We start from the raw sequence: 23245 nt of genomic DNA, 5'->3' as shown, positions 1-23245 counted from the left end.
GCTGTGGTTTGCAGACATTGGACAACTGTCATTATAGGCCATGAAGATATTAATAATCCTGATATTAAGAAAAGATAACCAAGTGTGATGAGCTCTATGATTTTTGTGACTTTTTCTCTAGAGGCAGTCTCCAGTCCATGGTGTAGGTAGGGTGGGAATCCCAAATATAGAATAGTGATCTCTCTGAAGAGGCAGAGACTAGATTTCAGGGAGGTGGAGACAGCTGAAAATTGAAGAGTAGAGTGCCAGAAAAGAGGGAGCTGGAGAGTGAAAGTCTCAGAAATCTGCATAGGGTACCCTTGAGTCTGTTTCTAAATTTGAAATTGTCCTTGCATAGGAAACAATTCACTAGTCCAGGAAAAGAAAGACTTGAGACCTGAAAGCTAAAGAAGTGCAGAATTTACAAGGTTAGGAGACTTTCGAGTTTTGACCAGCTAGAATGGAGAGTTTAGAATGCACACAGCTAGAATGCACACTCAGGACATTCAATATACACAGCAGAGTTAGTAGTAGGACTCGAAAAAACTTCCTAGTGCAAAACTACTCCAAACGTGCTCTACTAAAACTTAAAAACAAGCCTCAAAAATTTAGTTTATCTACAAATAACTATCTGGCAGACCAAAGTTTAATAGCCTTTAAACAATTTTTTAAATTAGTACTAAAAAATATAGAATTCACAACTAAATAAGAATGATTAGAAATAAGAAGAAACAGGAAATTGTTACCTATAAGTAGAAACAGAAGAAAACCCAAAAAATGACAGAAGGCCGAGTGTGGTGGCTCATGCCTGTAATCCCAGCACTTTTGGAGGCTAAGGTAGGCAGATCACGAGGTCAGGAGATCGAGACTATGCTGGCTAATATGGTGAAACCCCATCTCAACTAAAAATACAAAACATTAGCCAGGCGTGGTGGCAGGCGCCTGTAGTCCCAGCTACTTGGGAGGTTAAGGCAGGAGAATGGCGTGAACCTGGGAGGTGGAGCTTGCATTGAGCCAAGATTGAGCCACTGCACTCCAACCTGGGCGACAGAATGAGACTCCGTCTCAAAAAAATAAAAAAAGAAAAAAAGACAGAAAAGGTGAAATAAACAGATAATGATTTTAAAGGGGCTATCACTGATATCTTCAAGTATTTAAAACAAAATGTGAGGAAAGAAATACAAGTAATGAAAAAGAACCAAACAGAACTAAAATAAAAGTTTTACTGGATGAGATTAACAGATTAAACACAATGTTAAAAAAGATTAGTAAACTTGAATATGCAGTAGTTCAAACTACAAAATGAAGTCCAGAGAGAGAGAAAAAGAAAAAGAACAAAAAATATATATAAATAGACACTCAGGGACTTGTGATAAATATCAGATAGTGTTATACAAGTCCTGAAGTGAGAATCATTAAAAATATTAGAAGAGGGGCTGGACACGGTGGCTCACACCTATAATCCTAGCACTTTGGAAGGCCTAGGCGGGTGGATCACCTGAGGTCAGGAGTTTGAGTCCAGCCTGGCCAACATGGTAAAACCCACAAAAATTATCCGGGTGTAGTGACGGTCACTTGTAATCCCAACTACTTGGAAGGCTGAGGCAGGAGAATTGCTTGAACCCAGAAGGTGGAGGCTGCAGTGAGCCAAGATGGTGCTACTACACTCCAGCCTGGGCGACAGAGTGAGACTCCGTCTAAAAAAAAAAAAAAAAAATATATATATATATATATATATATATATATATGCTTGCACACACACATATATATATACACACAAACACACGAAGAAATTAGCTGAACGTTTTCCAAATTTAATAAAAATATGACTCCACTGATACATAAGGATTAATAACCCACAAATGGTATGAATTCAAGACCTTTCCAGCTTCTAGAACCACCCACATAATCCCATTTCTGCATCTCTAAGGATCGCAACATTGAACCTCATTGTGAACTTCTTACATTGTCATATCTTCTTCTGACTTTCTGGGTCTCTGTTCTAGTTTTAAGACTCTCTGTGAATACACTGAATCTACCTACATAATTAAGACTTTATTTTAAGGTCAGTTAATTAGCAAGCTTAATTCCATCTACAACCTTAATCTCCCTTTGCCACAAAAAGTAGTGTATTCACAAGTTCCAAGTATTAGAATGTGTTTATCTTTGGAGTGCCATTATTCTACCTACCACAAATACCTAGGCACATCATAATTAAATTGCAGAAAACTAACAATACAGAAAAAAAATCTCAAAAGTAGAGAGAAAAAAGTGCACATTATATACAAAGGAATAAAATAAGTGTGACAGCAGAATTATTTTAAGAAGCTTTGTAAGATCGTATACAATGAAATGGCATTAAAGTACTGAAAAAATTAATGTGAACACAATAGAAACATCTTTCAAAAATGAAGACAAATTAAAAGGGAATATAAAGGGAGATCATGTTTAACAAGTGTACCAAGATAATTAAATGAGGAAAATATTTATTTCCAAAAATAGTTCTGGTATAATTAGACATATACTTGAAGAACATATTGCTTAACCCTTACCTTAACCTATACATGCAAAATTAGTTTCATGTGGATCAGATATAAACATAAAAGTTAAAACTTATAAAATGTCTAGTAAAATAAGATAGGAGAAAACCTGTAACTTTGGGGGTGGGCAAAGGTATCTTGGGACACAAAGAGTGTAAATCATAAAATTTTAAAAATCAACAATTGAGTTTTATTATATTAGCAACTTCTGCTCTACAAAAATATACTATTGAAAATGAAAAGAAAATGTACAGAGTGGGAGCAAATGTTCACAGTACATATTAACATTTCCGACAAAGGTCTGGTTTCTAGAATACATAAGAATTCCTACAAATGTAAAGAAACCAAAATAATCAAAATAAGCAAAATATTTGATAAATCTTTCATAAAAGAAAATACGTGAAAGACTAATAAGCACATGCAGGATGCTCAATATCACGAGTCATTCAGAAAATGCAAATTAAAGTCACAATAAAATGCACTACACATCCACTGGAAGGGCTAATGTTAAAATGTCTGGCAGGCATTCTGCTTCTGTCCATAAAGGATTTACTGTCTCAGAGAACGTCTCCTTAATGTAAACAGAAAACTGGACAAAATAATGGAAACAACTGTTTCCAGATATTGAACAACAGACACCAGAGGATTATAATCTCTAAGAGAAGGAAAACAAATGGGGTCAGCACTCTAAATGCTCCAGTGCTTCCTGGAAGCAATTTCCAGGCCTCAGGGTAGGATGGATGAGCTCAAATGGAGCCTGGTGTCCTTGTAGATTCAGAGTTTAAAAAGATAGAGTTTGAAGAGGACAACATGCTGGAATTTGTGAGTCAGAATAGTTAAGAGGAGGAGGAAGCTACAGAGGGAGAGGCTTTTCTTTAGAGAATAGGCAGACTGATTCTAAAAGTCAATATGGAAATTCAAATGATATAGACTATGCTTATTAACACTGAAAGTAATGGCAAAAACTGCAATTACTTTTGCACCAACCTAAAAGCAGTAGAAGTAAAAGTCAAAATTAGCACATTCTCTGAATTAAGAATTTAACAAAACTACAGTAATCAAGACGTGGTCATAACAGTCTTAAAAATATACAAATCAAATAGAATGGGGAGTTTAGAAATATAACTAGTCCATAAATAAATATGAACAATGATTTTGTTAAAAGTGTGAAGATAAGTATGCATAAAGTATAGCCATCTCAACACATGTGATGGAAGAACTGAATACCTACACAAGAAAGGAAAAAAGAACCTCAGCATAACCACACACTTCCAAAAGACTAGAGACGTAACTGGGAAAGCTAAAACAATACAACTAGAAGAAAGCAGAGAAAATCATTATAATCTTGGCATAAGCAAAGACTGATCAGGATATATAAAGCTAAATTCGCTTAAAATATTAAAAAATGAGCTTCATTAAATTAAAAAATTTACTTTTCAAAAGAAATTATTTAAAAATTAGAAGACAAGCCACAAACTGGGAAAAATATTTACAAAACAACGATCTGGTAACTGTCTTCTGTCTAGAATATACAGAGAACACACAAGTCAATAAGAGAAAGAAATATAAAAATAGGCTGAAGATTTGAGCACACATTTCATCAAAGAAGATATAAAAATTACAACACAAGAAAAGAAATTCAACATTATAAGTAATTAGGTATATGCAAATCGAAATCACAGTAAAATTTCTATTTCTCATCCATTGTAATAGTGCCATATTTAAGAAATCACTGCCCGACCCAATATGATAAAGCTTTTCTCTGTTTTATTCTCAAAGTTTTATATTTTAAGGTTTACATTTAGGTCTATGCTTCATATTGAGTTAATTTTTGTATATGGCGTGGGGTATAGATTGAAGCTTTTATTTTTCACAGTAGCCAATTGTTCCAGCATCATCTCTTATCTCCTTTTGCCATTGAATTGATTGTGCATTTTTTTGCTAAAAATCAGTTGTTTATGTATGTGTACTTCTATTTCTGGAATTTCTGTTGTATTTCATAGATCAATTTTTTTTGTTTTGATGCCATTACCAGACAATCTTGACTATTATAGCTTCATAATCATTCTTGAGATCAAATGTTAGTTTTTTTCAATTATTCTATTATTTTCAATAGTTGCTTTGATTACTGTTGGTCATTTCTACCTAAATTTTAAAATCAGTTTACTGTTCCCAAAAAATAGCTTGCTGAGATCTGACTGTAATTAATGTGACATACAAATTAAGTTGGGGTGATTTACATATTAAAATACTGGGTTCTCTAACCCGTATGCAAGGTAAGTTTACCAATTTATTTAGGTTTTTAAAATTTCTACCAACATTGTTTTGTGAATTTCTTTGATATAGGTCCAGTATATCTGTTTTAGGATTTGTCCCTAACCTCTTCATACCCTTTTGGTTTGCATGGGATATCATCAATCTAGACATCCAAACCAAATTTTATGGGTTCATCCTGTTTCTGTGGAGTGGTCACAACTGCAGGGAACATGACCATTGCCTTGAGGCAAAATATTGAAAAGAGTGTTACCCTTCTCACTCAGTCAGAAAGATCTTGAGTAAGAATGTCAATTGGCCTGGCTTGTTTTGTATGCCCAACTCTGACTGTCAGGAGTGCTTTTGGCAATAAAACAGAAGAGAACCTCACAATAGTGGCTTAAACAATTGGATAATATTTTTTCCTATGACAAAACCAAAAAGGTAGACAGTTTGTGGCCAGAAAAGTGACTGAAGGACCCAGGCGCTTTCCATCTTCTTGAATCAACATCTTTAGTGTTGACTTATGCCCTCGGGCTTATTACTTCATGGTTATAGAATGGGTGCTATGCCTCTAGGTATTACATCTGAATTTCAGGCTGGAGAGAGAACAAATGGGCAAAAAGACAAGCCAACTGAGTCTGTTCTTTATTATCAGGGAAGTAAAATCTTTCCCAGAAATCCTATTCAGCAAACTTTCACTTACATCTTATAGACTAGAAATGGACCACATGGCTACTCTTATCCATAGAAGAGTCTGAGACATCAATTATTTTGTCTTTTTCAGTCTCTGTGATAGAGTCAAGTAGGGGAAAATGTGATTATATTGGAGTATTGGGTGAGCCAAACTACAATGGCTGCCACACTGACTGATATTATGACAGGAGAATAGGAAAGTGTTATTGTCCCAGCCTGAGTTATGGGTCTGTCTCTGTGGTCAGGGAAGAGCTCCTATTTTCACAAAAGAAGGTTAGGGCATGACTAAATTGACAGAAAAAAATAGTTATCAAGACACACAGAGTTAAGACAAATCTCTGGAATCTCTCTCTTAGGATAATGATATAGCCTGGGCAACATAGTGAGGTCCTTATCTCTACAAAAAAGAAAAAAAGCTAGCTGGATTGGGTGGTACATGCTTGTAGTCCCAGCTACTCGGAAGGCTGAGGTGGGAGAATCACTTGAGCCCAGGAGGTTGAGGATGCAGTGAGCTGTGACTGCACTACTGCACTCTAGCCTGAGCTACAAAGTGAGACCCTGTCTCAGAAAATACACAAACAACCAACCAAAGGATAATGACAATCAGTTTGAATTTTCAGGACTGTTTTCCTATATTTAAAATGAATTAGAGATAGAGTTAAAAATGGCATCTCTTACCCACTCCTAAGGCCTACTGATGTTTCTCTAGAGAAAATGTACTGTGTATGGAAAACTGAGAGCAAAGTAAGAAGTCAAAGCAAGTCCTGTGTTCAAATCCTAGCATTCCTAGTACCTGAATTTGTCATCATTGGTAAGCTACTTAAATCTTAGGAGCCTCAGTTTCCACTAGTATAAAATGGGGATAACTATACCCAATGCCTGTAGTATTTGGGGAGATTCAGTGAGGTAATTGATATACAGCATCTAGTTTCTGCTTGACACTTAAAAATGTCAATTTTCTTCCCTGTTGCTTCTTTATTTTTATCCTTTTATTTCTGCTGACTAGATTTAAAGCATCTCTCAAGCTCCTATTTGTGCTGTTCCCCAAAGGACTCCTTAAATGTCGAGTTAAGTCCAGATTTTCAGAAGTTTGCATAATGTTTGTGAAGGAGCCATGGAAACATATATGTCTGGCCAAATGACCTTAACCTTCCCAGGTCTAACCAAACTATAGTTTAGAACTTCTCAGCATGGCTGTGTTCAGGAGACAAACTGCTTCATGATTTTGGGACTTACTTGTTCATATTATAGGTCAGCTTTGTGATATTTCTTCAGAAAAGCCTCCCCTAGTCAATTTATACATTTTATACTCATATTAACAGGTACCTCTCTTTTCTAGCACTCAGGACAATTCTAATTTTGCATCTGTGAGACTGTTTTTAAATTTTGATCTGTCTTCCTTAAAGAAGGAATAGTATTTTCTTCTGCTTACCACCGTGTCCTAAGTGCCATGGCCAGAGAAAAGTGATAGACAACATTCCAGAAGAAATAAAATACCTTCCTGAGTTTTCCCTGAAACCTGTCTGTATCCCTCCCCTTTCCATAGTTTGGGTTATCAACATTCACTTGCCTTCTAGGGGTTCGGAAGCTGCATTTGTGTCCAAGATAACAAAATTAGGTTTCTCTATCACTATCAGCTTAAAGACTTCCTTCCAAACATTTACTCCTTTAAATTTTTCATTCACTTGCTGAAATAATTTACTCCTTTATTTTTTCATTCACTTGCTGAAATACCTTTAAGGAAGAAAATATCTCATGCAGCTCTCATTTTTATTTTTATAAATGACGGGATCCTTTTTACAAAAGTGGGGATTGGGTTAAGAGGCTCTAAAAATGCATTTCCACTTAAGCTGATGCACTCTAGAACAATGTGCAGCTGAATGGACATTTCCTGTCCTACAACCACAGAAGAATGGGAAAGCAAGCTAATGATTGCCTGTTGGGGCCTGGGATTCAGAGTTCAGCCTTGTAAGAGCTGTGCTAAGAGGTTTCTGTACTGTCTACCACCTCCTATTTGGAAACCCATTTGACTTTTTCCATTAGTGTTTTTCTTCTTTTTGAAGTGTTGTAATTCAGCCTCAGTGTGTGGTCTGGCTTCGTTCTCACTACAGCAGAGACTGGAAGAATTGAGCCAAACTGTGGTGGGCCAATGATAAAAATTGCTTCTATTTTCCATTTTAACAATTGTTTTGACTTTAACAAGTTTGAGGCTGGAACTTTTTGGTTGGGAGAATGGGGTTTTGAATATCAATGAATAAAAAATAAATAAAAGTAAAGGGATGCATCTATAGGACATGGTACACAAGAGGAAAAGTAATTTTCTATCACAATATTACCCCAATTTGTTTAATTTTAATTTTTTAAAGAAACTACTTCTATGTGATTTGTCAAGAGTCATCAAATTGGTATGCACTACCACTGTGCCACCACAAACCCACTTTCTCTGCTTTATAGTACCATACTTCCTTTAAGATTCTAATTTGGGTTTCAATTCATGTCTTTCCATAAGTCAGCTCACTCTTGAACCTGAACCAACTCCCTGACAACACATTTTGAATGAGTTAATAGGGGAAATGTCCACATTTAAGACCTCATGTTATATTCATTGCCTTTCTGGTTACCCATAATTGAATGATTATAGAAGAGAAATCTATTCTAGAGCACAGAGTCTGATGCTTCTCTCACTCTGTTGAAAGTTATGCTCATAATATAAATTATGTCATAAATGATGTCACAAATTCAGGAACAAACATGTGGCTACAAATTGATATTCAACATGACACTATCAAATTAATGTTGAAACGTTAGACAAACCATTTACTTTTTACTGCCTTAACTTTTTTCTTTTTTCTTTTCTTTTTTTTTTTTTTTGAGACAGACTTTTACTCTTGTTGCTCGGACAGGAGTGCAATGGCGAGATCTCGGCTCACTGCAACGTCTGCCTCCTGGGTTCAAGCGATTCTCCTGCCTCAGCCCCCGAGTACCTGGGATTACAGGCATGCACTACCACGCCTGGCTATTTTTTTTTTTTCTTTTTTTTTGTAATTTTGGTAGAGACGGGGTTTCTCCATGTTGGTCAGGCTGGTCTTGAACTCCTGACCTGAGGTGATCCTCCTGTCTTGGTCTCCCAAAGTGCTGGGATTACAATCATGAGCTATCTCTGCTAAATGAGATAATGAAGCCTGTCTCCACTTACGCTGAAGAATTAATGAGTTATTTTTATTTATTTTTTCTTTTTTTGTTTCTTTTGTTTGAGACGGAGTCTCGCTCTATTGGCAGGCTGGAGGGCAGTGGCACGATCTCGGTTCACTGCAACCTCCGCCTCCCGGATTCAAGCAATTCTCCTGCCTCAGCCTCCCGAGTAGCTGGGACTACAGGTGCATGCCATCACGCCCGCCTAATTTTTGTATTTTCAGTAGATATGGGGTTTCAGCATGTTGGCCAGGGTGGTCTCGATTTCCTGACCTCGTGATCCGCCCACCTCGGCCTCCCAAAGTGCTGGGATTACAGGGGTGAGCCACCGCGCCCGGCCAGGAGTTAATTTTAATAAAGTGATTCTAAAGTCATCTGGCCCCCAGATGCACTGCTTTTTGGAATAAGATTAGACATAGATAAATAAGGAGCTTTATTCATTATTTACCATATAGCTCAGTATTCAATGTCAGCTGAGTTTAGAAGTTGTAAAGCACTAGCACATCTTATCGTTTTGTAAAAGTAGTTTGCCCACAACTCACATTCACCCTATTTTTAAAATTAATTATAACCACAGATTCTGAGGTTGTACCTTCTTCCTGTATCATTGCTGTATTACTCTGTCTCTCAAGATTTTGTTTTCATTCACTCTGAACTAATGCTATGAATTAGAAGTTTTTCTTTTTGTCAAACATTATTGTAAGTGTCTACACAATTTGTTCATTTATTTATATATTCAATACATATTTACTGAACACACTGTATGTGCCAAACTTGGAGATACACCAAAAATAAGGAACACAAAATCCCTGCTGTTGGGCAGCTTATTTTTAGGTAAGAGTGGGGTGAAGCTATGAAGAAAAACAAAAGTGAATATTGGGCAGGGAGTGACAAGATGGATAATGACCTCTCTATGGAGGCGACATTTGAAGAAAGACTGAAAATATATGAAGAGTCAAGCACTGTGAAGACCTAGGGGAGCATTCCAGGCAGAGAGAAGAATAAGACTAGACTGAGAGGGAGGGAGGGGAGAGAGGTCAAGAATAGAACCCCAGGGAACTGGCACAGAGCTAGATCCATAAGACCTGTGGCTCATGGCAAGTCATTAGGAATTTTTGCTGGGTGTGATGCCCTTAGAATTAAAGTAAACTTTTGTGGTGTTAGTCTCTAGCATTATAAAGGCCTAATTCTTGGAAAATTCAATCCATAATATATATTGGAGGTTTTCATTGTGCAAGGCATTGGGCTCAATGTTTGAGAAAATAAAGAATACAGTTAGAAGCTTGACCTCCTGAATCTAACAGGGTATTTGAGTAGATGAATCACATACAGATAACGAAGCATTTTACAGGGAGCTGTGCCTGTCAAATTAATGATATGGACTACAAACCCATATTTCTTCTCTTTAAAGAGCTTATACGTTATGGGGTAGATAAAATGGTCATGGGTAAAGAAAATGTATGACAGCATAATGTGATACAATTTCTACCTAAAAGTATTTAGAAAATAAGCACATAAGTAACTGTTAGAGCAGTAAGGTAAGGTGATGCCTGTTGGAGGAAAGAAGGCTTGAGGTGGAGCCTTGAGCAATAAGCATTTACATTAACATTCCATTGCAACTGAATATCATGTGTGGGGTGAAAATTCGATTGACCTAGCACCATTTACTGAAAAGATAACCCTTTCCTTGTTGCATCTTCTCAGTTTTGTTGAGGTACAGTTGAAAATTAAAAATTGTGTATATATTTGCACATTGTGAAATATTCACAATCAAGCTAAGTAATATATATTTTCTCAAAAGCAATTTTGGAATTGTTTGAATCTCACAGTTGTCTTTTTTCAAAAACAATTTTGTTGTAAATCAGAGATTAGAGGATTCAATATTATTAAGATATCTGTTCTTCCTATATTTCTTACCATGATATTTTCCTCCCTTTGATATATTTTCTTTGATTTCTCTTGTAGTATTTTCTAGATTTCTATGTAGCAGTATTACAATTTTTTATTAGACTTATTCCTAGGTATGTGGTGACTTTCAAACTATTGTAAATTGATTTAGCTTTCAACTTTCATTTATAAATGTTTGTTGCTAATATAGGAATGTAATTAACTCACATAGAAATTATACTTGACAACACTATTTTTATTAATTCTATTAATTTATCTCTGTATATGTCATTTTCAGTCCTTTCTTTGTGATTCATTACGAATTATTTTCTACTAATCTATAGGCCACTAATCCTGTCTTCTGCAGTTTCTAAGGTGCCATTAGATTAATCCTTTAATTCTTAATTTCTTTTTTAAGAGTTGATGTCTGGGAAATTTTCAAATTGTACTCTATCTTATTATATACATTAAACTCAGTTATTTTAAATCTATGTGTATCTCCAACAAAATTTAGATTACTTGGACACCTGTTCCTATCTGTTTTCTCTTTGGGTTTGGTTAATGACTGTGTTTATTGACATGTTTTGTAAGTTTTTATTAAATGCTGGACAGTATGTGGGATAAAATGTAGAATATTTAGATGATATCTTCCTCCAAAGACAATTTCATGTGTTTTGTTTTTTCCAGTCCCAAGTACAGACAAATCATTTTCATCTTGGCAAAACTGGCCTATTTTTAGTTTGTTCTCAGTCATTTCTATGCAATGTTTGTAGAAATCTCAACTAAAAAAGAGCTTTGGTGCTTAGGATCATGCTTATTTGGAATATCTGAATACTACTTTTTGTCTTTCTAGAACAATAAAAGTTGCAAAATCATTGCTAAGCTATTTTTTAGTTTCTAATCTCAGTGTTTTAGAGTTGGTAAATGCCAAGAGTAGAAACTGTGTAGAATGTCAAAGTCACTTTTCTGAAGTTTGCTGATTTGGGCCCCTCACATTTTTAGACTCTTGCTGCATGATCAGTTTCTATGCTTAGAGCTGATAATTGGTTGCTAATGCAAAAAAGTGAACGCAAATGAACATTCATCCTAATGTACTTCCATTCTCTTCAGGAACTCAGTTCCTCAATTTCTTGTTGACTTAGTTAATCTTCAATAATTTTAAGTAGTTGTTACTGCTTCATTTGTTTTATGCAACTTTCATAGTTGATCTCATTGAAAGTATTTGTATTATGCCAAATACTGCACTGCAGAAAGGAATCCAGAGTAATAAATACAGTTTGAAGTAAATGAAATAATGCTGAAGAGAAAAATTGAAAAAGGAAAATCTATATGTTATTATGCAATTTTTGCCTATTTAATGTAATTTTACAGTTCAAATGCATGACATATAAGAAATTTTATGATCTGACTCTAAACTCTTCTCCAGTATTATTTCCCACCATATTTCCTAAACCAAACTGAACTTTTCAAGGTTTCAAAAATAGTTTATGCATTTCCTCAAATCTCCATTTTTGCATGCTGTTTTATATGCATACAACTAAGCTTCTCAACTGGTAAATCCTGAATATTTGCATGCAACCAATGGACTAAATGTGTGATATTGATTCCACAGTTCAGAGGGTAGCTGGTCAGAGAGGGTGGCCAGATAACACAAGAAAATTGCTTCCAGTTGAGAATCATTTTCTTATTTCCAAAAGTGTGCCATAAAAACATTAATATATGTGCCATGATATGAACAAATTTGGAAGCAGTGGCCAAGAATATCTGATCCCCATATACAATCAACTTTTGTTCCATGAAAGATTTTGCTCGTTATTTAAGACCCTCCTCAGGTATAATCTTCTTTTAACTCACTTTATTCATTTCTATAACAATTTAATTTTGTAATTTTGTAGCTTTTGATATTGTACCAAATATATGGGTCTTGAAGTTAGAAAAACTAAATTTGAATCCTACATGAGGACTTGTGGTCCTTGGTAAGTTTTCTCTGAGTGTCAATTGTCACATCAGGAAAATGAGGGAATTACTAACTATACTGTTTTAAAAATATTTGCTGAATGCATATTTTATACTAACCACTGAAGTGGGTATTAGATTAAAAGAGAAAATTTCTATGAATGCGTAGCAACAGCACAGCAAATGACATATTATAGTAACTTAATTTTTTAATTTTTTTATTTATTTTTATTACTTCATTATTTTATTATTTTTTATTTATTACTTTTATTATTTTAAGATTAATACATTAGATTAATAACAGTTGATGAAGGAGTAGGACCAATTCATGGAAATTCTGAATGTTAGAGCCTGAGTAAAAACACAAATTGTATCTTGCAACATCAGGCCCTCTAAGCTCTTATTGCTGTATAGGTAAGTTGTAAAGAATCTTCTTTGACATCCTTTGCTCATAAGATTTATTAATATAAGTAGAGTATCATATTCATATTGTTTGCTTCTTAATTCATGATTATATTTATTGCAGTGGTTCATTCATTCTACACTGTAGGTTGTCAAGAATATAGGCCCTGAGTCAGGCAGACCTGGAGGTTGAATCCTATCTCTACCATTAACTATTATAGCTCTTTATTACATGTTTATAATATATTCATTGGCTAATGAACGAACCCAGGCTCAGGCTTCCTCATCTATAAATCCTGATGTGATGATATATGCTTCATAGGATTTTTGTGACGATAGAAGGAGATTCTACATGTAAAACAACATGGCATGGAGCAGTCAGTGTTCAATAACTGCTGTCTATTGTTATCATTTGAACCTTAGGCTCTTTTTTTCAGGGTCCTAGTATATTAGCCAAGGAGCAATTTAATATGTTTCCATCTTCCATTTCCATTTTCTAAAACCCTCAATCCCAGGTGAGGGTGCTGGAAAAGGTTTTCTTTCTTAAACGAATTTAGGCAGACCAGTTATTCCACATAAATCAAGTACCCCCTTGAGGTTCCCCGGTTTTAAGAGCATGGGAATGTGGGTAGTCTTGGCTTCACTGTCTTTGTCCGGTGTGTAGGATGTCCTGGCAGTCCATCCACTTGAGCTGAAATTTGGCCTTGGGGCTGGGTTCTGTTCACTTCCTCCTAACTAGGCTTTCAGGCCAGGAAAATGTTGTAATAGAGTTTCTTCTCTCCAGAAAATCCCTAGAGATTCTTCCTCTTGGACTTGAGGGTAGACATTCAAATACTGCCTTCCTTGGATGTTTTTTAGTTTAGCTGAGGATTAAATTTTTCAAATTGTCTGCCTTAATAAATATGTCCAACCCTTCTATTCATTCCTTATTTAAACCCAAGGTCAGGGGGCTGTTTATATTTTAGCCTCTTCCAGAAACCCATATTCTTTTCCTTTGTAACCTTTTAACCCACTTTCTTTTTTTTTAAGTGTTAGGATTTTTAGTTGCTTGCTGACTTTTCCGTTTATATCTTTAATCTTCTTTTATTTTACATTTTAATATATGCACTAGGGCACAATGAGGTTACTTTTATAATAACATTAAAGGCAGAGAAAAAAATAGTTTGGATCAATAACAAAATATTCAGGAAATGGACATGGAAAAGACCCATTTTTAAGTTTAGCTGGTAAAAACATAAGCTCTTTAGGGAAGGAGAAAGTGCTTCCAAAGGACAACCCTTGTAAAAGAAGAGACTCCCATGGCCCTGATTCACAGTCTATTTATTTTAGACTTGTGTTTCGGAGTGCAGTGTGAAAAATGGAAGAAGTCATATAGCTCAATTTATTGTTGAGGCCCACAGGTCATGGAGCAGAAATTTATAAACATACCGAGGGATATATGTAATGGCACAAATGACTGCACTGCTTTTCAAAGAGTAACCCACACAAAGCACCATTGCTTATAAATACTTCACTCATTGATATGGTTTGGTTCTATATCTCCTCCTAAATCTCACCTTGAATTGTAATAATCTCCATGTGTCAAGGGTGGGACCAGGTGGAGATAACTGAGACATGCGGACAGTTTCCCCCATGCTATTCTCATGATAGTGAGGGAGTTCTTAGGAGATCTGATGGTTTTATAAGGGGCTTCCCCCTTCACTCGGCACTCATTCTCTCTCCTGCCACCCTGTGAAGAGGTACCTTCCACCATGATTGTAAGTGTCCTGAGGCTTTCCCAGCCATGTGGAACTGTGAGTCAATTAAATTAAATTCTTTAAGAATTACCCTGTCTCGGGTATTTCTTCATAGCAGTGTGAGAATGGACTAATACACTCAACTATCTAGAATTTGCTGTTTTCTGATTGAAGGCACAGGGAAGGGTGAGGTATGTGCAAAAGATTACCCCAGAAACACAGAGATGACCCTGTAAGATCTTCATAGTATTCCTAAGAAACTTCATTAAAAGCACTACAGTTGATGACTGCAGAGGAGAGTATGTCTCTCTTTAGCTAAGAGTTGCATGCTAAAATTCAATCTATATAATCTAAAGGTATTTTAGAAAAAAATCTAATATGCTATTTCAGTCATCTACACAGACACTGGTCGTGATGAATAATGCAGTGAGACCTGAATTCCCTAAAGAGTAGTCAGTGCCTTCCGGAATTAGGGTTTCTGAAGGGTCTTGGATGGACATCCACATCACCTTAGAGTATGAAATTGGCAAGTTTCACTGTCAATTCCTCTCTCTGTATTTCCATCCACCCTTCCAATTACTACATCCTATAACAGATCTAGCACATAGTCCATTCTTACAGAACATGTGAAAATTATTAGTTAATTAAATTAGACTGACCCCTGTCCAGGGAAGTGGAGGATCAAAATACATCTGCAGGAAGCTGTAGATCTAGCTTTGCCCTCCACCCCTATGCTCCCCTTCCACCTTCTCTTCTCCCTGTAATGTACATAAAGGAAGGCCTGATTTGTCACTTGGGATGGTTACTGGACCCTTCTAAAATGTTCTCAGGTGAGGTTTTATATTCTCTGAAGTTTGACATTTGCTGAATTTTTATTAATTCCGATGACTGGGAAATTATCACCTAGTGAAATTTGTAAAATCAAAGTAGTCATGGGCCTCTCTTAAATACCATCTTTAAAATGCTGGTGGAGCCTGGCAAGCTAATTGACTTTTCTATGTATTCCTTCTTGCAGAACAATTGCAATTCAATACTGAGAGGACTTCCAGAAGAATTTCATCAAATAACAAGCGTGTTTTCAGAGATCCATAATGATATGTTCAGACCCAAGTAGAGACACTTCTTTGGAATGATTGTAGCAGAAGAGAAATTCAAAACAGACAGTAAGAATTTTTATAATTTTTAGTAATAGTACTATAAATAGTTTGTTGGGTGGTAAATAGTACTTTCTTTATTGTTTCCAACATTTTGACTAATAAAATTTAAGAATGCCATATTTAAACATATTACAAATGCTGTTACTACTGAAATATATTTATATTGACCATGTTGTTGACAGACAACAATGTTTACTTTGATCTGGGTAAAGAAAGCTAAGCTCATATATTTTTAAATTTTCTATATTTTTGTAGGTATATAGTAGGTGTATATATTTATGAGTTACATAAGATATTTTGATAGAAGCATGCAATGCATGATAATAACATAAGGGTAAATGGGGTATCCATCACCTGAAGGATTTATCCTTTGTGTTACAAACAATTCAATTATACTCCTTTTGTTATTTTAAAATGTACAATTAAATCATTTTTGACTGTAGTCAGCCTGTTGTGCTAGCAAATAATACATCTTATTCATTCTTTCTAGCTATTTTTTGTATTAATTAACCATCTGTGCTTCCTCCAGTCCCTCACTACCCTGCCCAGCCTCTGGTGATCATCCTTCTACTCTCAATGTTCATGAGTTGAATTATTTTCATTATTAGCTTCCACAAATAAGTGAGAATGTGTGGAGCTTGTCTTTCTGTGCTGGACTTATATTACCTAATATAATGACCTCCAGTTCCATCCATGTTGTTGCAAATAACGGAATCTCATTCATTTTTATGACTGAAAAGTACTCCATTGTGTATATGAACACATTTCCTTTATCAATTCATCTGGTGATTGACATGTAGCTTGCTTTCAACTTTTGGCTATTATGAATAGTGCTGCAATAAACATTGGAGTGCAGATAGCTCTTTGATATACTGGATTTCTTTATTTGGAGCATATAGCTAAAGTGGGATTGCTAGATCAAATGGTAGCTCTATTTTCAGTTTTCTGAGGAACTTCCAAAGTGTTTTCCCATTCCCACCAACAGTGTAGGAGGGTTCCCCTTTCACCATATCCTTGTCAGCATTTGTTAGTGCCTGAAATTGGGATAAAAGCCATTGTAAATGGGGTGAGATGATGCATCTCAGTGTGGTTTTGAATTGTATTTCTCTGATGATCAGTGATGTTGAGCACCTTTTTATATAACTGTTTGCCATTTGTATGTCTTCTTTTGAGAAGTATCTATTTAGATTTTTGCCCATTTTTAAAATCAAATAATTAGATTTTTTTTCCTATAGTGTTATTTGAGTTCCTTGTATATTCTGGTTATTAATTTGTTAGATGGGTAGTTTGAATATATTTTCTCCCATTCTGTGGACTGCCTGTTTACTTTGTCAATTGGTTCCTTTCCTGTGCAGAAGCTTTTAAGTTGATGTGATTATATTTGTCCATTTTTGCTTTGATTGTCTGTGTTTGTGGGGTATTACTCAAGAAATATTTGCCCAATCCAATGTCCTGCACAGTTTCCCTTATGTTTCCTTTTAGTAGTTTTATAATTTGAGGTCTTATATTTAGGTCTTTAATCCACTTTGGTTTTTTTTTTTTTTTTTTTTTTTTTTTTTTTGGTATATGGTGAGAGATAGAGTTCTAGTTTCATTCTTTTGCATATGGATATTCAGTTTTCCCAGCACAATGTATTGAAGAGACTTCTCTTTCTCCAGTGTAAATTCTTGCACCTTTGTCAAAAATGAGTTTACTGTCTATGGATTTATCTCTGGGTTCCCTTTTCTGTTCCACTTATCTATGTGTCTGTTTTTATGCCATTACTGTGTCGTTTTGGCTACTATGACTCCATAGTATAAAGTCAGGTAATGTGATTCCTCCAGTTTCATTCTTTTGCTTAGGAGAGCTTTGGCTGTTCTGGGTCTTTTGTGTTTCTATATAAATTTTAGGGCTACTTTTTATATTTCTGTGAGGAATGTCATTGATATTTTGATAAGGATTGCAATAAATCTGTAGATTGCTTTGGGTAGTGTGGAGATTTTGGTAGTATTGATTCTTTTGATTCTTTCTATCCATGAATATAGATTGTCTTTCCGTTTTTGTGTGTCCTCTTTAATTTCTTGCATCAGTATTTTATAGTTTTCATTGTATAGATCCCTCACCCCTTTGGTTAAGTTAATTCCTATTTGTAGCTATTGTAGATGGGATTACTTTCTTAATTCCTTTCTGAGAGTGTTCGGTGTTGGCATATAGAAATAATACTGATTTTTGCCTTTTCTTTCGGCGGAGCGCGGCGGCAAGATGGCCGTGCAGATTTCCAAGAAGAGGAAGTTTGTCGCTGATGGCATCTTCAAAGCTGAACTGAATGAGTTTCTTACTCGGGAGCTGGCTGAAGATGGCTACTCTGGAGTTGAGGTGCGAGTTACACCAACCAGGACAGAAATCATTATCTTAGCCACCAGAACACAGAATGTTCTTGGTGAGAAGGGCCGGCGGATTCGGGAACTGACTGCTGTAGTTCAGAAGAGGTTTGGCTTTCCAGAGGGCAGTGTAGAGCTTTATGCTGAAAAGGTGGCCACTAGAGGTCTGTGTGCCATTGCCCAGGCAGAGTCTCTGCGTTACAAACTCCTAGGAGGGCTTGCTGTGCGGAGGGCCTGCTATGGTGTGCTGCGGTTCATCATGGAGAGCGGGGCCAAAGGCTGCGAGGTCGTGGTATCTGGGAAACTCCGAGGACAGAGGGCTAAATCCATGAAGTTTGTGGATGGCCTGATGATCCACAGTGGAGACCCTGTTAACTACTACGTTGACACTGCTGTGCGCCATGTGTTGCTCAGACAGGGTGTGCTGGGCATCAAGGTGAAGATCATGCTGCCCTGGGACCCAACTGGTAAGATTGGCCCTAAGAAGCCCCTGCCTGACCACGTGAGCACCGTGGAACCCAAAGATGAAATACTGCCTACCACTCCCATCTCAGAACAGAAGGGTGGGAAGCCAGAGCCGCCTGCCATGCCCCAGCCAGTCCCCACAGCATAACAGGGTCTCCTTGGCAGCTGTATTCTGGAGTCTGGATGTTGCTCTGTAAAGATCTTTAATAAAATCTGGTACAAAGACAAAAAAAAAAAAAAAAAAAAAAGAAATAATACTGATTTTTGTATGTTGATTTTATATCCTGTAACTTTACTGAATTTGTTTATCAGGTCTAATAGTCTCTTTGTGAAGTCTTCAGATTTTTCCAAATACAAAATCATATTATCTGCAAACAATTATAGTTTGAATTCTTTCATTCCAATATGGATGCCCTTTAATTCTTTCTCTTTTCTGATTGCTCTAGCTAGGATTTCCAGTACTATGTTGAATAACAGGAATGAAATTAGGCATCCTTGTTGCATTGCAGATCTTAGAGAAAAGTGTTTCGGTTTTTTCCCATTCAGTATGATATTAGCTGTGGTTCTGTTGTGTACAGCTTTTATTGTGTTGAGTTATTTTCCTTCTATACACAGTTTTTTGAGGGTTTTTATCATGAAGCGATGTTAAATTTTATCAAATGGGTTTTCAGAATCAATTGATATGATCATGTGGTTTTTATCCTTCATTCTGTTGATATGATGTATCACATTGATTGATTTGCTTATGTTGAACCATCCTTGCTTCCCAGGAATAAACTGTACTTTGTAATGATGAGTAATCTTTCTAATATATTGCTAAATTTGATTTGCTAGTGTTTTGTTGAGGATTTTGTATCAATATTCATAAGAGATTTTGTCCTATAATTTTCTTTTTGATGTATCTTTATCTGGGTTTGGTATCAGGGTAATACTGGCCTCATAGAATGGGTTTGGAAGTATTCTCTTCTCCTCTGTTTTTTTTGAAATAGTTTGAGTAGAGTTGCTATTAGTATTAGTTCCCCCTTAAATGTTTGGTAGAATTCAGCAGTGAAGGCATTGGGTCCTGAGATTATTTTCCCTGGAAGAATTTTTATTATGGCATTTGTCTCATTACCTGTTATTGGTATGTTCGAGTTTTGAATTTATTTGTGGTTCAATCTTGGTAGATTTAAGTCTAGGAATTTACCCAGTTCTAGATTTTTCAATTAATTGGCATATAGTTGCTTATAATGGCCACTAATGATTCTTTGAATTTTGGTGATATCAGTTGTAATTTCTCATTTTTAATCGTTGATTTTATTTATTTAGGTATTTATTTTTTTCCTTAATCTGGCTAAAAGTTTCACAATTGTTTATCTTTTCAAAATAACAACTTTTTGGTTCATTGTTCTTTTGTATTGTTTTCTTCACTTCAAGTTCATTTATTTTTGCTCTGGTATTTATTATTCATTTTCTTCTACTAATTTTGGGTTTGGTTTGTGCTTGCTTTTTTTAACTCTTTAAAGTACATAGATTGTTTGCTTGAAGTTTTTCTTCTTTTTTTTGATCTAGGCACTTGGAGCTATAAACTTCCCTCTTAGGTTCTGCTTTTGCTGTGTCCTATAGATTTTGGTATGTTGTGTTTCCATTATTATTTGTTTCCAAAAATTTTTAATTTCCTTCTTAATTTCCTCATGGACCCAGTGGTCTTTCAGGAGCATATTGTTTAATTTCCATGTGTTTCTATAGTTTCCAAAATTTCTTTTGTTATTTATTTCTAGTTTTATTCCATTGTTTTTGGAGAAGAAGATTCTTGATATTATTTCAATTATTTTGAATGTTTTAAGACTTGTTTTGTGACCTAACATATGATCTATCCTTGAGAATGGTCCATGTGCTGAGGAAAAAATGTATAATCTGCAGTCATTAGATAAAATGTTCTGCTAACATCTATCAGGCCCATTTGTTCTATAGTGTGATTAAGTCCCATTTTTCTTTGTTGATTTTCTATCTGAATGGTCTGTCCAATGCTGAAAGTGAAAGTCTCCAGTTGTTATCATATTGGAGTCTATTGCTCTCCTTGGCTTTAATAATATTTGCTTTGTAAATCTGAGTGCTCCAGTGTTCAGTGGATATATATTTAACCCTTTTCGCATCTGCCTCAAGAATACTTGCCAGCAGAGTTTGTGGTTGCCAAGTTTACCCCAAGATAACTTGGACATGAAATTATCTCGCTTTTGCTATTTTTGTATTGCTCTAGTAGATCAACATTGGACACAAGACATCATTTTATTTGTAGCATTCTGTTTTTAGTAGCGTAATATGGTTTGGCTTTGTGTCTCCACCCAAATCTCATCTTGAATTGTTATTCCTGTATTCCCCATCTGTTAAGGGAAGGACCCAGTGGGAGGCGATTGGATCATGGGGGCAGTTTCTTCCATGTTGTTCTGGTGAAAGTGAGTGAGTCCTCATTAGATCTGATGGTTTTATAAGTGTCTGGGATTTCTCCTGCTCACTATTCTCTCTCCTGCTGCCATATGAAGAAAGCCTTGCTTCCCTTTAACCTTCTGCCATGATTGTAAGTCTCCCAAGACCTCCCAATGCATGTGGAGCTGTGAGTCAACTAAAACTCTTTCCTTTATAAATTACCCAGTCTCAGGTATTTCTTTACAGCAGTGTGAGAATGGAATAATACATAGTGGTATTTCCATTTACAAAATATAGTAATTCTTGATTATTGAAAATGTCAGATCCTGGAAAATGTGACATTTCATGTAATGTTAACATCATTCTTGAACAGTTGTTGACAAAGATTCATTTGATCAATCTTATTTTTTCCAAAAGGAATGATTCTGATGATTCTGATGTTAGTTCTGTTTAGAAATAACTCCAAAAGTAGTTTTTATATTTTGTTTTTACATTGAAAATCAGTCAGATTTGCTTCAGCCTCAAAGAGTGTGTTTATGTAAAATTACATGAGCGCTGGCAATGAGCTGCACTTTTTTTTCTAAATAGGAATATGGTTAAAATTATTATATCTTCTTGCTGAATCAACTCTTTTATCATTATATAGTGACCTTCTTTGTATCTTCTTATAGTCTTTGTCTTGAAATCTATTTTGTCTGATATAATTATAGCTACTTCTACTCTATTTTGGGTTCCACTGGGATGAAATATCTTTTTCCATTTCTTTATTTTCAGTCTATGTGTGTTTCTATAGGTCAAGCATGTTTCTTATTGGCCCGAGATCGTTGGGTCTTGGTTGTTGTTGTTGTTTAATCCATTCAGCCATTCTATGTCTTTCGACAGGACAGTTAGTTCATTTACATTCAATGTAATTATTGATAAGTAGGACCTACTCATGCCATTTTGTTATTTGTTTTCTGGTTGTTTTGTGGTCTTCTCTTCCATCTTTCTTTCCTTCCTGTCTTTTTTTTTTTTCAGTGAAGGTGATTTTCGCTGGTGGTATTTCATTTCTTGCTTTTTACATTTTGTGTATCCATTGTATGGTTTTTGACTTGAGGATACCATGAGGTTTGCAAATACTATCCTGTAACTCATTATCTTAAGCGGATAACGATTTAACATTGATTGCATAATCATATAAACAAACTAAGAAAAAACAAAATTAATAGAAATTCTACACCTTAACTTCATCTCCCTGCTTTTTAACCTTTTGTTGTTTCCATTTACATCTTGTTGTACTGTCTTAGGTCTCAAAAAGTTGCTTTAGTTTTTATTTCTGATTGTTTTATTTTTTAGCCTTTCTATTTAAGATAAGAACAGTTTACACCCCATAGCTACAGTATTGTAGTATTCTAAATTTCTCTGTGTGCTTATCATTACCAGTGAGTTCTGTACCTTCAGATGATTTCTTATTGCTCATTAATGTCCTTTTCTTTCTAACTGAAGTACACCCTTTAGCGTTTATTATACGTAAGGTCTGGTGTTAATAAAACTCTTAGGCTTTTATTTTCCTGAGAAAGTTTTTATTTCTCCTTCATGTTTGAAGAATATTTTCAACAGATATACTATTCTAGGGTCAAAAAAATTTTTTTCGGTTGGATGCGGTGGTTCACAACTGTAACACCAGCACTTTGGGAGGCTGAAGCTGGTGGATCACCTGAGGTCAGGAATTTGAGACTAGCCTGACCAACATGGTGAAACTCCACCTCTACTAGAAATATAAAAATTAGTTGTGGGTGCCTGTAATCCTAGCTACTCAGGAGGCTGAGGCAGAAGAATCGTTTGAACTCAGGAGGCAGAGATTGCAGTGAGCCGAGATCATGCATTGTACTCCAGCCTGGGCAACAAGAGTGAAACTTGCCTCAAAAAAAGAAAAAAAAAAAAATTCCCAGCATTTTAAATATGTCACACCACTCTCCCCTGGCCTGGTGTTTTCCACTGAAAAGTCTGCTGCCAGAGGTATTGGCATTCCATTGTATGTTATCTATTCCTTTTTCTTGCTGCTTTTAGGATACTTTCTTCATCCTTGACCTTTGAGTGTTTGATTATTAGAATTTCTTGAGGTAATCGTGTTTGGGTTAAATCTACTGGGTGTTCTATAACCTTCATGTACATGGATATTGATGTCTTTCTCTAGGTTTGGGAAGTTCTGAGTTATTATCCCTTTGAAAAATTGT

At 35.6% G+C, this 23245-nt stretch overlaps 1 pseudogene across 1 annotated transcript; it reads left to right on the top strand.

The window, feature by feature from the left end:
• Positions 1-18009: 18009 nt before the first annotated feature.
• On the top strand, positions 18010-18864 carry LOC104668182 (annotated as a pseudogene). Its single transcript, XR_004058080.1, has one exon. The product of XR_004058080.1 is annotated as a 40S ribosomal protein S3 pseudogene (transcript).
• Positions 18865-23245: the final 4381 nt, after the last annotated feature.

Source organism: Rhinopithecus roxellana, chromosome 6 (assembly GCF_007565055.1).
Source record: "Rhinopithecus roxellana isolate Shanxi Qingling chromosome 6, ASM756505v1, whole genome shotgun sequence".
Classification (NCBI taxonomy): Eukaryota; Metazoa; Chordata; class Mammalia; order Primates; family Cercopithecidae; genus Rhinopithecus; species Rhinopithecus roxellana.
The sequence above is the reverse complement of the archived record's forward strand: the minus strand, read 5'-3'. Positions and strand labels throughout refer to the sequence as shown.